This window comes from Aethalodelphis obliquidens, unplaced genomic scaffold (assembly GCF_003676395.1).
Source record: "Aethalodelphis obliquidens isolate GAN/ISIS:26980383/991018 unplaced genomic scaffold, ASM367639v1 scaffold6, whole genome shotgun sequence".
Taxonomy (NCBI): domain Eukaryota; kingdom Metazoa; phylum Chordata; class Mammalia; order Artiodactyla; family Delphinidae; genus Aethalodelphis; species Aethalodelphis obliquidens.
Genome location: NW_020837950.1, coordinates 44,255,177 through 44,268,632, shown reverse-complemented (window position 1 = coordinate 44,268,632; position 13,456 = coordinate 44,255,177). Strand labels below are relative to the sequence as shown.

Sequence of the window (13,456 nt, the reverse complement as noted above, 5' to 3'; positions counted from 1 at the left end):
AGTTGTTGTGGCACGTAGGCTCAGTAGTTGTGGCGCATGGGCTTAGTTGCTCTGCGGCATGTGGGATCTTCCCAGACCAGGGCTCAAACCCATATCCCCTGCACTGGCAGGCAGATTCCTAACCACTGTGCCACCAGGGAAGCCCTTGCTTTTTTTTTGCCTTTTTTTTTTTTTTTTTTTTTGCGGTACGTGGGCCTCTCACTGTTGTGGCCTCTCCAGCTGCGGAACACAGGCTCCGGATGCGCAGCCTCAGCGGCCATGGCTCACAGGCCCAGCCACTCCACAGCATGTGGGATCTTCCTGGACCGGGGCACGAACCCGTGTCCCCTGCATCGGCAGGCAGACTCTCAACCACTGCGCCACCAGGGAAGCCCTCCCTTGCTTTTTTTAATGCTAGTGATTTTCGCGTTTTTTCATGTAGTACTTGGCTTTTTGCATTTCTTCTCTAGTCTATTTTTCATATTCTTTGTCTATTTTTATCTTGGAGTCATAAAGCTCCTTGCCTTAACCACAATAACATGTATTTTTATTTAATAAAATTTTCATTTTACCAGAGATAATTTCCCAGTTAACATTTTAATTTCCTAAGGAAATTTAGGAGAGTTATACAATTCCCTTTTCAAAGAAAACATACCTCTGCTCTCCTTCATCCTCACTATCAGGAAATCCTCAGCTATTATTATACAGTTCCTGAGCTCAAATTTCCATAAGGATAACATGGAGAAAGAAAAAAAAGCATATGTTCTTCTGTTATGTATATTATATAAAATATCATTTCTGGATGGCTATAAAATTAAATAAAAAATATATTAGATATAACAAAGAACTAAATCTATTTAATATGCCATAAGCATCATATGGTATAATGAATAAATGGACACAACTACTATTTGCGTTATTTTAAGGAATAAAACAAAATTTAAAAAAAGTTTTAAAGGTAGAGATTAATGATCATGCAAGATATAAAAAGGAATACTTTATTTTCAAGAATGAGCCACTATAGAGATCCTTTATGGAGAGATCCAAAGTCTTATTTGATTTTTACAACAAACAAAAGTTTAAGAAATTAAAGAATCATGCAGTCCCATTTTGAGGCTCTCAACATTTGTCGTGGTCAGAAACTCTCCTGGGAAAACAGCACAGTTTAGGAAGGTTGCCATCTAGTGTTCACTTTTAGAATTGGTCCCACAAAATTAGTGTAACCTGAACAGATTATTTCAAAATGTAGTTAGAGGAAAACATAGGAAAAACACTCTTTGACATAAACCACAGCAAGATCTTCTTTGATCCACCTTCTAGAGTAACAGAAATAAAAACAAAAATAAGCAAATAGGACCTAATTAAACTTAAGAGCTTTTGCACAGCAAAGGAAACCATAAACAAGACAAAAAGACAACCCTCAGAATGGGAGAAAATATTTGCAAATGAAACAACAGAAAAAGGATTAATCTCAAAAATATACAAACAGCTCATGGAGCTCAATATCCAAAAAAAAATCTAGTTAAAAAATGGGCAGAAGACCTAAATAGACATTTCACCAAGTAAGACCTACAGATGGCCAAGAGACACATGAAAAGATGCTCAACATCACTAATTATTAGAGAAATGCAAATCAAAACTGCAATGAGGTATCACCTCACGCCAGTCAGAATGGCCATTATCAAAAAAGCTAGAAACAATAAACGCTGGAAAGTGTGTGGTGAAAAGGGAACCCTCCTACACTGTTGGTGGGAATGTAAATTGATACAACCACTATGGAAAACAGTATGGAGGTTCCTTAAAAAAACTAAAAGTAGAACTACCATATGACCCAGCAATCCCACTACTGGGCATATACCCTGAGAAAACCATAATTCAAAAAGAGTCATGTACCACAATGTTCACTGCAGCACTATTTACAATAGCCAGGACATCACCAACAGATGAATGGATAAAGAAGATGTGGCTCATATATACAATGGAATATTACTCAGCCATAAAAAGACACAAAATTGAGTTATTTGTAGTGAGGTGGATGGACCTAGAGTCTGTCATACAGAGTGAAGTTCAGTCAAAAAGAGAAAAACAAATACTGTATGCTAACGCATATATAAGGAATCTAAAAAAAGAAAAATGGTACTGATGAAACTAGTTGCAGGACAGGAATAAAGAGGTAGACACGAGAATGGGCTTGATGACATGGGGTGGGAGGGCGAAGCTGGGACAAAGTGAGAGTGGCATCGACATAGATGCACTACTGAATGTAAAATATTGGCTGGTGGGAAGCAGCAGCATAGCAGATAGGGAGGCTGGGAGGGAGGCTCAAGAGGGAGGGGATATGGGGACATGTGCATGCATGTGGCCGATTCACTTTGTTGTGCAACAGAAACTAACACGGTATTGTGAAGCAGTTATACTCCAATAAAGAACTATTTAAAAAAAAATGCAGTTAAGATCTTGACTCTTTGAAATTGGAGCCAGAGATCAAGAGAGAGTTTCCTGAGGTAACTGAGAATTTTTTAAATTAAGGAAAGAAAGGAGGAGGTTACTAAAGATGTGTGTACATACGTGTGAGGACCGCAATGGATGAGGATAGACAATGGAAAGAGAAAATGGCAAATGCCCAGGACTCTTTAGGGAGAATAAAGAATGTGAGAAGGCTGAGGGTCAAATCTTTGAAGCAGTAGAAAAATAGTGAAATTAATCTTTGAAATGTATTAGTTGGGAAATTTTTAAAATAAAGTGTATTAGATGTTTACAACTTTTGAAGGATTTCTGTTTTAGATAATAAAAAGTTACCATTTATTGAGTATTTAGTGAGTACCAGATATTCTAAATGCTTTGCATGTAATACATACTTGACTTCTGTAATTACTCTGTTACCCCCATTTTAAAGATGAGAAAATTGAGGTACAGAAAGGTTACAAAGCTGGTAAGTGACAAAACATTGTCATTTGATTTTTCTAAACCAAGAGGCTGGTTCCAATATCCATGCTCTTAACACACATGCTATACACTTCCATCTATTTTTATTTTCATTGGATAAAACCTCTCCCTTGTCTAGAAATCAAATGACTATCGAGCACAAATAGCTGGACCCCTCACCCCACCTTGCTGTCTACCTTTGAAAGAAAGAAAGAAATTAAGCAGGTTGATATGAAGTTGTTGCTTGCCAAGTAGTTATTCCTCCTTAGGCTGGTCAAAGAATCCCCAGTTTTCCTCAGTGAATCATCCCTTCCCCCTGTCTTTCCCTATAGTTTCTGTGGGGATAACATTCCCTACTCTGCTGCTCCAGCCCAAGTTCCGGAAGACTTAGGCTCAGTTTGGCCAATCAGAACATACACATACCAGCCCTCCTCCCCAGCTGTGTGATTAGTTCTAGAATAGGCAGGAAAATTGTTCGGGACAGACTAATGAGACTCAGTCCAAGGATATTTCCTAGAACGACAGACTTGCCTCTCCTGGCTCCTCTCTTTCTGCTGTGGTTGCTAGGCTAGGACACAAGCGTGGAGCTGTTGTTGACTAAACTGATACTCCTTGATGAGCACTTTCCTGAGAGTAAAATAGACACAGTGGAAAGTAGAGACAAGAGATAAATAGACACAGTCCTTATATCCCTTGAGTACCTAGAACCAGCTGTGCTTGAAGCTTGCACTGCCTCTGGACTTCTCACTTCCTTACGCCAGTAAGGTCACTTTCCGCTTAAATGCATTTGAATGTCTTCAGTCACTTGCAACCAAAAGACTCTTGACTCATTTTATTGGTTAAATAAAATAGTTAATTACTACAGATTTTCCTCTAATCCTTCTGATTAACAAACATTTATAGTACCTCTAATTTGATGTCCAAATAAAAAAAAAAACTTGGCCTTGTTTTTATATAAGTGTGTATATACCACACATGCACATGCACACACGAACACACACAGAGTAAGGCAAAAATGGAGTAAATATATCAAAGATTTTATTCATCTTGGTTTCTTTCTCTTTAGATAAAATGACCTTTTTAGGATTTGATGAAACAGAAAACATACTTGCATATATTTTTCTATATATTTTTTGCTCTATCCAGGTTTTCTCTTGAATGCAACAGAGAATTATTTTGCTGTTTCTTGCATCCCAGTGTTTGGAGGTCAGCATAAGTTTTGCTGCATGAATTTTGTTTCTTTTTAACATGCTGGCTTCACTCTCCTCAGGTTTGACCTTTCAATTTCTTTCCTACATCTGACTATTCCAGGTTAAATGCTGGGATGTACACACACATTTAATAGAGGAGTACTGTAAGTTCAGGCAGACTTTCATCTCTCTGTCTCCTGTAAGAATTTATGAGCGCTACCAAGTAACAATTGTACCCTGCTTTACTTTGTTTCATCTTTTAGCTTTCAATGCCTAGTTTTAACTGTCTTTCCTCTTCTAATCATAAATCAGATCCCACTGTACGTATCTTAAGAGCAGCTGTTGTATTGAAGGAAACAAATCAGTATCACTAATTTAAATCTAAATTTACTTTGGAGGAAATAGTTCATTAAAGTTACTGTACCTAGATATATCAAGAATCTAGTTCTCAAGTTGTGTTTCTGCATAAATTACGAAATGAGACATAAATGAGTGCCCTGGAGAAACTATAGACATAAGCACTGTCTTAGTCTGTTCAGTTGGTTGTAACAAAATTCCCCAGACTGGGTGGCTTATAAAAAACAGACCTTTATTTCTTACAGTTATGTATGGAGGTTGGGAAGTCTAAGATTAAGGCGCCAGCAGGGTTGAGTTCTCATGAGAGCCCTCTTCCTGGTTCATAGCTGGTGTCTTCCCACTGTGTCCTCACATGTTTGAAAGGGCTAGGGATCTCTCTGGGGTCTCTTTTATATCCCATTCATGAGGGTTCCACCTGTGGAATTAATTGAGGAAGCTCAGCTAAAACTGGAATCAGGACAGGCCTGTAGGGGGAGCTCTCACATCCTGCCATACATCATCAATCATCACTTCAACTAGGAAGAGACTTCTGCCTATATTTCCAACAGGAAGGTGCCTCTACCATCCAGTAGGAAGAAGAAAACTCTCTGCCCCATGACAGCCCAGCCAATTTGAGACAGTGACAGCCCAATGAATAAAAAGCCTCCATACTTTGGACTCCAGTGGACTCTTTGGTTACCACAGCCCCTCCCAACTCCCACCTTTCCCCTATAAAGGCAAGTTCCCCTTCCCCGTTCTCTGGATTTGCCTGTGCTCTGCCATGGTTCACCTATCCTGGATTGCAATTCCTCTGCTATTTCTGAATAAACTCAGTTTTGCTGGTAATATAACTGGCTATTATGTTTTTAAAGTTGACTACCCTTATGACCTAATTACCTCCCAAAGAAAGGCCCTCCCTCCTAATACCATCACTTTGGAGTTTGGATTCAAAATATGAATTTGGGGGTGGGGGACACACAAATATCAAGTCCATAGCAAACACTATGACACACTGGTTTGAAGAGCAGAAGCTTTGTCTTTGAGGCTCCATGATGCCTTCCTTTCTTCTACCTTTTCTTTTAACAACATTAACTTTGTGTTTTATTGGACTTAATGTTATTAGTGTGTCTTTTCATATTATCGTGAAATGTGTTCTTATAATTCCAAAATAAACATTTACTCTTAAATATTGGAATTCTTGTTCTACAACTCTTGCTTTCATGAATTTCATGTACTAAAATATCCAAGTGGAATAATTTTTGTGTGAAGTGACTTCTCTGGACGTCATGCTCAATAAAGTTAACCAAGAATACAGCTTTTATGGAAGGAGTGAGGAGCTTGATTTGGGATCCTGTGAATCTTATGTTGCTAGATTGCTCAACCTAGAAAGGGGCAAATCCTAAAATAGGGACGATTTTTCAGTATTACAACATAATAACACAGCATGGGCTTCGGACTGGCTTGTGTGAAATGACCCTGTGGGTTTCTCAGAACACCACCTCACAAAAACTCAGACCAGTGTGACCTACCTAGTGTCCTGGACATCCGGGGAGAAAAGAATTAGGGGTGAGGGGAGGGCTGGGCGGAAGGGAAGGGGAAAGGAGGAGGAGGAAGAAAGAAAGAGAACTGTGTTTAACATTTCATCGTCTTAGGGCAAATCCTGAGTATCCGCAAACTTGTAAATAGCAGGATAATGTTCCCTCACTGAAATTAGGACCTTGTTTTTATGTTATGAATTTATAATTTCCTAATTGCTATTGATATTTGTTGCAACTTAAAACAAGCAGATATTCTTGTAAATTAGATTTGCCTGTTATAAACTAATGGATGTCTCAGGTTCAATACAATTTTTGCTTAGTTCCTTATTGTATGAAAGTATTTTAGTTTTGATTACTGTAAAAATATGCATAATTAAATTGGCTTCTCTGTGATTAAATATTTCATAACTTCCTTTATTTGATTTGTAATTTTTACTGATAAAGTGGTTATTTTCAAAAGTAAATGAAGGCAAATGATTGTAGTAAACAGTGAAATTATTTAAGTATTTGTAAGTAAATATCTAAGGTATTTCCTCTAAAATGGGTCATTTCTAAAGCAGACACGTGTTTATAAATATAGTTTAGGCACAATATATTAAGTTTATGCAATATTTTTTCCAAAACAGTTAATATACTTTTTGTTAACCTACTGCTGTTTAAAAAAATTACTTCAAAACTTATTGGCTTAAAACAACCACAACTTTGTTATGCCTCACAGTTCGTGGATTGGGATTGGCTGTGGCTTGTTGATTTCTCTACTTGGACTGGACTGGAATGTCCAGGATGGCTGCTTCACTCACATTTGTCACTTGGGCTAAGATGGATTGAATGGGTCTTACTGGAATGGCTCTCCTACGGTCAGATATTTGGGGCTTTGGTTCCCCCTGCTGGCTGCATTCCTTGGTCTTCTCCAGATAGCATTAGAAGCTCTATTTCTTCATGTGGCCTCTCTCTAGTTCTTCTGGCAAAGTAGCTTAGACTCAAGTTGTCAGGTGTAAGCCTGGAACAGATACACGGTCGCTTCTGTCACATTCTGTTGGCTAAAGTAAATCACAGGGTCAGCATGAATTCAGGGTGGAAGAGAACTACACAGGGTGTGAATACCAGGATGAGCAGTTCATCATGGGAGAGGAGGTACCTTGTGGAGTTTAGCTACTTCGGTCCATGTGTCCCTCGATGGCATCATTTCCTGCATCCTCAAGGGTAAAACTGAATATTTCTCCGGATGTATCCTTTGTGTTATCTGAGGCTTAAGAAATGCCTTTCAGAAAAAGAGCACTTAGTTTAATAATTTGGGAGACAGTAGAAATGATAGCCCTTCTCTTGGGTTTATAATGGCTTACTAAAAACAGTAAGGATTTTGCAGTATAAAAATATATGTACTTTGTTTAACCTGGCATTTCCCAAACATTTAAGTGCATAGAACTGTGCCTGGCACTTAGTAATCACTTATAAATATTTGTTGAATGAGATTTATCCATTTTTCACAAAACATACATGTACATTACAAAGAATTGGTGTTTCCAGGAAAGAACTTTGTGAAAGGATTATGTGATTCTGGGTTTCCTCCTGATCTACAGCCCCCATCTAGGTGCTTCCTAATGAATTAATTGTTGTACTTTAGTATGACCCCATCTCCTGGCTGCAGGTGACTAGACTCGCATGGGCACCTGACTCAAAGGCAGTTGTCTACAGGCTGGCTAGCAACTTGAAAGATAGCCTGGCAAAAGAGCTTTCACCAAAAGTAGTCTGAATTGGATTGTGATCGGCAGAGCAAATTAGATCCTGTCACTTGGGTAGTTTGAATGTGGGAAAATCAGTCAGTTAGTTGGCCGGGGTAGGAGCCGTAGAAGCAGAAGCAGAGAACACATGAGTTTCCATTGTACGCAACCCTAGGTTTGCGTAGGGTTTCATGAGTTTCTTCATGATCCTGGTTTTGTGGCTGCTGAAAACACTTCCTATTTCCCTTTCTTCCTCCATCTTTAGAATAAAACCCATTAACTGTGGTAGCCCAACTATGTCCCTATTTCTTAGTATCTGAAAGAGTCTAATATGTGATGTCAGGGAGGCCTGATGCTCTCTTATTCAGAATGAGAAAACAGTCTATTCAATTATCTACTCAGGGAAGAAGTACCACTATGACACGCTCTCTTCAGAAGCCTGTAAACACAGCGGGAACTGCTACTAGTGGCGCCAATAATAGGTAGAATGGTAGGGTAGGCCGGCACACAAATTGCTCAGGAAGTTCTTTCAACTGTTGTAGGAAACTCTTTGGTTAATAGCTTCAGAAGAAACACTTAATGAACAAATACTGATGTATTATTATTAATTAAAGTCCACAATTTATTCAGATTTTCTTAGCTTCTACTTAATTCCTTTCTATGCTCCAGGTTCCCATCCAGGATATCGCATTGCATTTAGTTGTCGTGTCTCCTTAGGCTCCTCCTGGCTGTGACAGTTTCTCAGACTTACCTTGTTTCTGATGATCTTGACAGTTTTGAGTACCGATCGGGTATTTTGTAGGTTATTCCTCCGTTGGTATTTGTCTGATGTATTCCTCATGATTCGACTGCAGCCATGGGTTTTTTTTTTTTTTTTTTTGGACGCGCAGGCTCAGTGGCCATGGCTCACTGGCCCAGCTGCTCTGCAGTATGTGGGATCTTCCCGGACCGGGGCACAAACCCGTGTCCCCTGCATCGGCAGGCGGACTCTCAATCACTGCGCCACCAGGGAAGCCCCAACAGCCACGGGTTTTTGAAGGAGGATCACAGAGGTAAAGTGTTATTTTCATCACATCACATTAAGACTGCATACCATCAACATGACTTATCACTGTTGATGTCGATCTTGATTACCTGGTTGAGGTAGTGTTTGTCAAGTTTACTCACTGTAAAGTTGCTCTTTTCCTCTCCGTTTCCATAATGTACATTTGGAAGGAAGTGTGCACAACCCATATGTAAGGAGTGGAGATATATGGTCCCTCTCCTCGAGGGTTGAGTATCTACATAAATTATTTGGAATTCTTCTCCATGGGAGACTTGTCTCTTCTCCCATTTATTTATTCATTCAATCATTTATTTATATCAATATAGACTCACAGATATTTATTTTATACTTGTGATAATTCAATACTACTTTATTTTGTTGCCCAAGTTGTTCCAGCTTTGGCCATTGGCAACTCTCATGTGGCTCTTTTGCTCCTTCGACAGAACCACATGAATGTGGTATTTTGTTATATTCTATTTTGTTTTGTTGTTGGTTTTTGTACTTCCTTACTTTCTGACACTACAAGATGTCCCAGGCTCATCTCGTTTATTTCTTAGCTAGTCCGAAAATCAGCCATTACTCCAAGGAACCCTGGTTAGTTATTGGAAGTGGCATTAGAAACCAAGATCTGGGCATTAGGTGTACTTGTTACTAGGAGTAAGGCATTGTTTCTCTTGAGTCTTCTCAGCTGACAGAGCAAAGAAATATACATGTGCATATCACTTACGTATATACACATATCAATAAATATTTCTATATATAATCATCTGTATCTATAATAATTTACACATGAGTTCTTACGAGTGTCTGCAATTCTAATCCATTACCAAATGAATCACTCTAGCCTCTCCTCAATCCCTACCCCTTGCTTATCTGAATCCCACTCCAACAGTGAGAAAGTTAGCTCTCATTCTGTGCCATCCATTTACTTAATTGTTCAATTCCATTGTACATGTACAGTAGCATCAGAATTGTTAACCAGTACATTCATGGGAATGACTTTATCAACTAGAGTACGGTGCTTATGTGAAGTTCCTTTTGCGTTTGGTTTTACAGATCCCACTCTTCCAAATTTACTTAGTTCAGCACCCACTTCCCTTTAGTGACGCTGTAAAGAAATGAAAAGGATGGAGAAGTAAATTTACAGATTAAAATAGTCTTAAAGACAATATCATACTTTTTAAATTGGTAAGAATTAATTACACTCTCTAGAGATGTACATTTAAATGGTGAAACAAACAAACAAAAAAGCAAAGAAGTTATGACTATAACAGTAACCACATAAAAAGTAACTTCTACTTCTGGGCAGATAAAGTGTCAGAGATTGGATGCACTATCCCACCTGAAACAGGTAAAAAACCCAACAAAATAATACGTGAAACAATGATTTTCAGACATTAGATACCAGGCAATGCGGGGCAGTGAGATGGGGAAATAAACAAGGTAAGCCCTACAATTGCCTCAGCTTACTACCCGGAAAGAGTTTTGAGGCTACAGTGCAATTTACATGAGGGAGAAGAAATTAAGTCGAGACCCTAGGAGCAATCGAAATTTTACTGTTGTTGTCTGAACAGGCTCAGTGGATGGTGAGCATTTGGGTATTTAGTGCACGAGAGAAACATGTTTGCTCTAGGGTGTCAGGATTCTTTTATTTTTAAAAAAATAGTCTCTATTTTCAGAACAATTTTATATTTACAGAAAAACTAAGGAGATGGTACAGAGAATTCACAAATACCCCACACCCAGTTTTCCCTATTGTTAACATTTACCTTACCGTGGAAGGAAGGGGGAACCCAAGCAGAGACCAGGAGTCCCCCTGGGTTTAGGAGATAGAGTTGGGTATCAGAGAGACACAGTGGAGTGCAGGAGAGGAGACAGCTACCACAGAGAAAGCTCCAGAGATGGCAGAATGTCCACCTGAGCAGAGGCAAGTGAGGAAACTAATGTAGGACAGAGAAAAACACCACCCAAAAGGAGCACAGGGGGAAATGCCGGGAGCTCTCACCAGCAGAAATAGATAGCGTTCCCACTGACTAGAGTAGAAAAACTTGGCTTTGGGCAAAGTATTTAAAATCATGTTCTGAGTGGTAGGGCACACTTATTCATAGACTAAAGGCTGCTTGGGTACCACCTAATGATGCTAAAAGCAAGACTTGAAAGTATCGAACTGTTTCCAAGTAACTTAACTGTGACCCAGGATAAAACTCAAGAATATTTATAGGAATACAAAAATATGCAGCATTCAACAAGGTAAAATTCACACTATCAGGGGTCTAATAAGGAGGAGGGAAGAAGTGGGGGAAAGGAGGAAGCTATGACACATCATGAGAAAAAAATGAATCAATACAAAAAAGGTGTAAACACAAATAATAGAATTAGTATATAAGGATATTAAACAGTTACATTACATACATTCAAACAGGTAGAGGAAAGACTTCTCATGTTAAATGGAGGCATGGAAGACATATTTTTTTACAAAGACCCGTGTTGAACTTCTAGAGATGAAAAGTAAAATGTTTCAGATGGAATATATATATATATTATTCTTAGTAACAAGAGAACAAGCAATTCAGTTAGAAAATGGGAAAAAGATCTGATCAAACCCTTAACCAAGGAAGATATACAAATAGCAAATAAGCACATGAAAAGACATTCAACATCAGTAGACATTAGGGAAGTGGAATTAAAACCACAATGAGACACCATTGCGTACTACAATCATGACTAAAATTGAAAAGACCAGCCATACCACGTGTTGGCAAAGATGTGGAACAACTACAATTCTCATACACTGTTGGCAGGAATGTGAAATTGTACATCCACTTTGGAAAATGGTTTTGGCAGGTTTTCAAAAAATTAAACATATACCTACCATATGGCTCAGCCATTCCTCTCCTAAGTAGTTACCCAGGGGGAAAGAAGGCATATGCCCACACAAAGACTTGTATCTGAATGTTCATGGCAGCTTTATTTGCAAAAGCCCCAAACTGAAATTACCTAACCATTCAGCAACAGACGAATAAACAAATCATGGTGTATCCATGTGTTGAGAGTTTAGCTAAGCTACTCAATGGTATTGCTGTTTCAGCATTATTTTGTGTGGCTAAGAGGCTTTGGGGAGAGAGGGGACTTAAACTGACACTAGCTCCATCATGCAAGTATATGCCCTAGAAAATAGCCTGCAGAGTCACAAGCAAGTGAACATTCCTGAGGCGACTCCCCGAACAGCCCCTGTGATCAAGTCTTCCCGGCCTCCCAAGAACTTTCCTTGTGTGCCTCTTAAATAAGACCCCCTCACAGGGCTTACCAAAGCCTTACCAAGCCACATTAATTTTGGTTTGAATTAACCAATACAATACCGTGTTAGCCCCAAAGCACTCACCCACAGACCCTAATAAAGGCATGTGCCCCAGGTCCTGCCTCTCTCGGCCTGCACCCTGCTTTGATCTACCAATGTGGCCCCTCAAGGTGTGCCAGGTACTTTGTTCAGGATCTGCGAGTAATAAACTTCTCTATTTCAATTTCTATTTTTTTTTTTTACATCTTTATTGGAGTATAATTGCTTTACAATGGTGTGTTAGTTTCTGCTTTATAACAAAGTGAATCAGTTATACCTATACATATGTTCCCATATCTCTTCCCTCTTGCGTCTCCCTCCCTCCCACCCTCCCTATCCCACCCCTCTAGGTGGTCACAAAGCACCGAGCTGATCTCCCTGTGCTAGGCGGCTGCTTCCCACTAGCTATCTATTTCACATTTGGTAGTGTATATATGTCCATGCCACTCTCTCACTTCTTCCCAGCTTACCATTCCCCCTCCCCATATCCTCAAGTCCATTCTCTGGTATGTCTGTGTCTTTATTCCTGTCTTACCCTTAGGTTCTTCATGACATTTTTTCCCCCTTAGATTCCATATATATGTGTTAGCATACCATATCTGTCTTTCTCTTTCTGACTTACTTCACTCTGTATGACAGACTCTAGGTCCATCCACCTCACTACAAATAACTCAATTTCGTTTCTTTTTATGGCTGAGTAATATTCCATTGTGTATATGTGCCACATCTTTTTTATCCATTCATCCGATGATGGACAGTTAGGTTGTTTCCATCTCCTGGCTATTGTAAATAGAGCTGCAATGAACATTTTGGTACATAACTCTTTTTGAACTATGGTTTTCTCAGGGTATATGCCCAGTAGTGGGATTGCTGGGTCATATGGTAGTTCTATTTGTAGTTTTTTAAGGAACCTCCATACTGTTCTCCACAGTGGCTGTACCAATTCACATTCCCACCAGCAGTGCAAGAGTGTTCCCTTTTCTCCACACCCACTCCAGCATTTATTGTTTCTAGATTTTTTGATGCTGGCCATTCTGACCAGTGTGAGATGATATCTCATTGTAGTTTTGATTTGCATTTCTCTAATGATTAATGATGTTGAGCATTCTTTCATGTGTTTGTTGGCACTCTGTATATCTTCTTTGGAGAAATGTCTATTTAGGTCTTGTGCCCATTTTTGGATTGGGCTTTTTGTTTTCTTGTTATCGAGCTGCATGAGATGCTTGTAAATTTTGTAGATTAATCCTTTGTCAGTTGCTTCATTCTCAAATATTTTCTCCCATTCTGAGGGTTGTCTTTTGGTCTTGTTTATGGTTTCCTTTGCTGTGAAAAAGCTTTGAAGTTTCATTAGGTCCCATTTGGTTTTTTTTTTTTTTTTTTTTTTT

At 39.1% G+C, this 13,456-nt stretch overlaps 1 long non-coding RNA gene across 1 annotated transcript in view; it reads right to left on the bottom strand.

Moving 5' to 3' along the window:
- Positions 1 to 3,801: 3,801 nt before the first annotated feature.
- Positions 3,802 to 13,456, bottom strand: part of LOC113618991 (uncharacterized) — a 21,300-nt gene continuing 11,645 nt past the window's right edge. Inside the window, exons 2-3 of the long non-coding RNA XR_003432235.1 lie at positions 7,107 to 7,217; positions 3,802 to 7,008 (exon numbers count right to left, since the gene is read on the bottom strand). This is a non-coding gene — a long non-coding RNA (uncharacterized LOC113618991). The remainder of the gene's footprint in view (positions 7,009 to 7,106; positions 7,218 to 13,456) is intronic.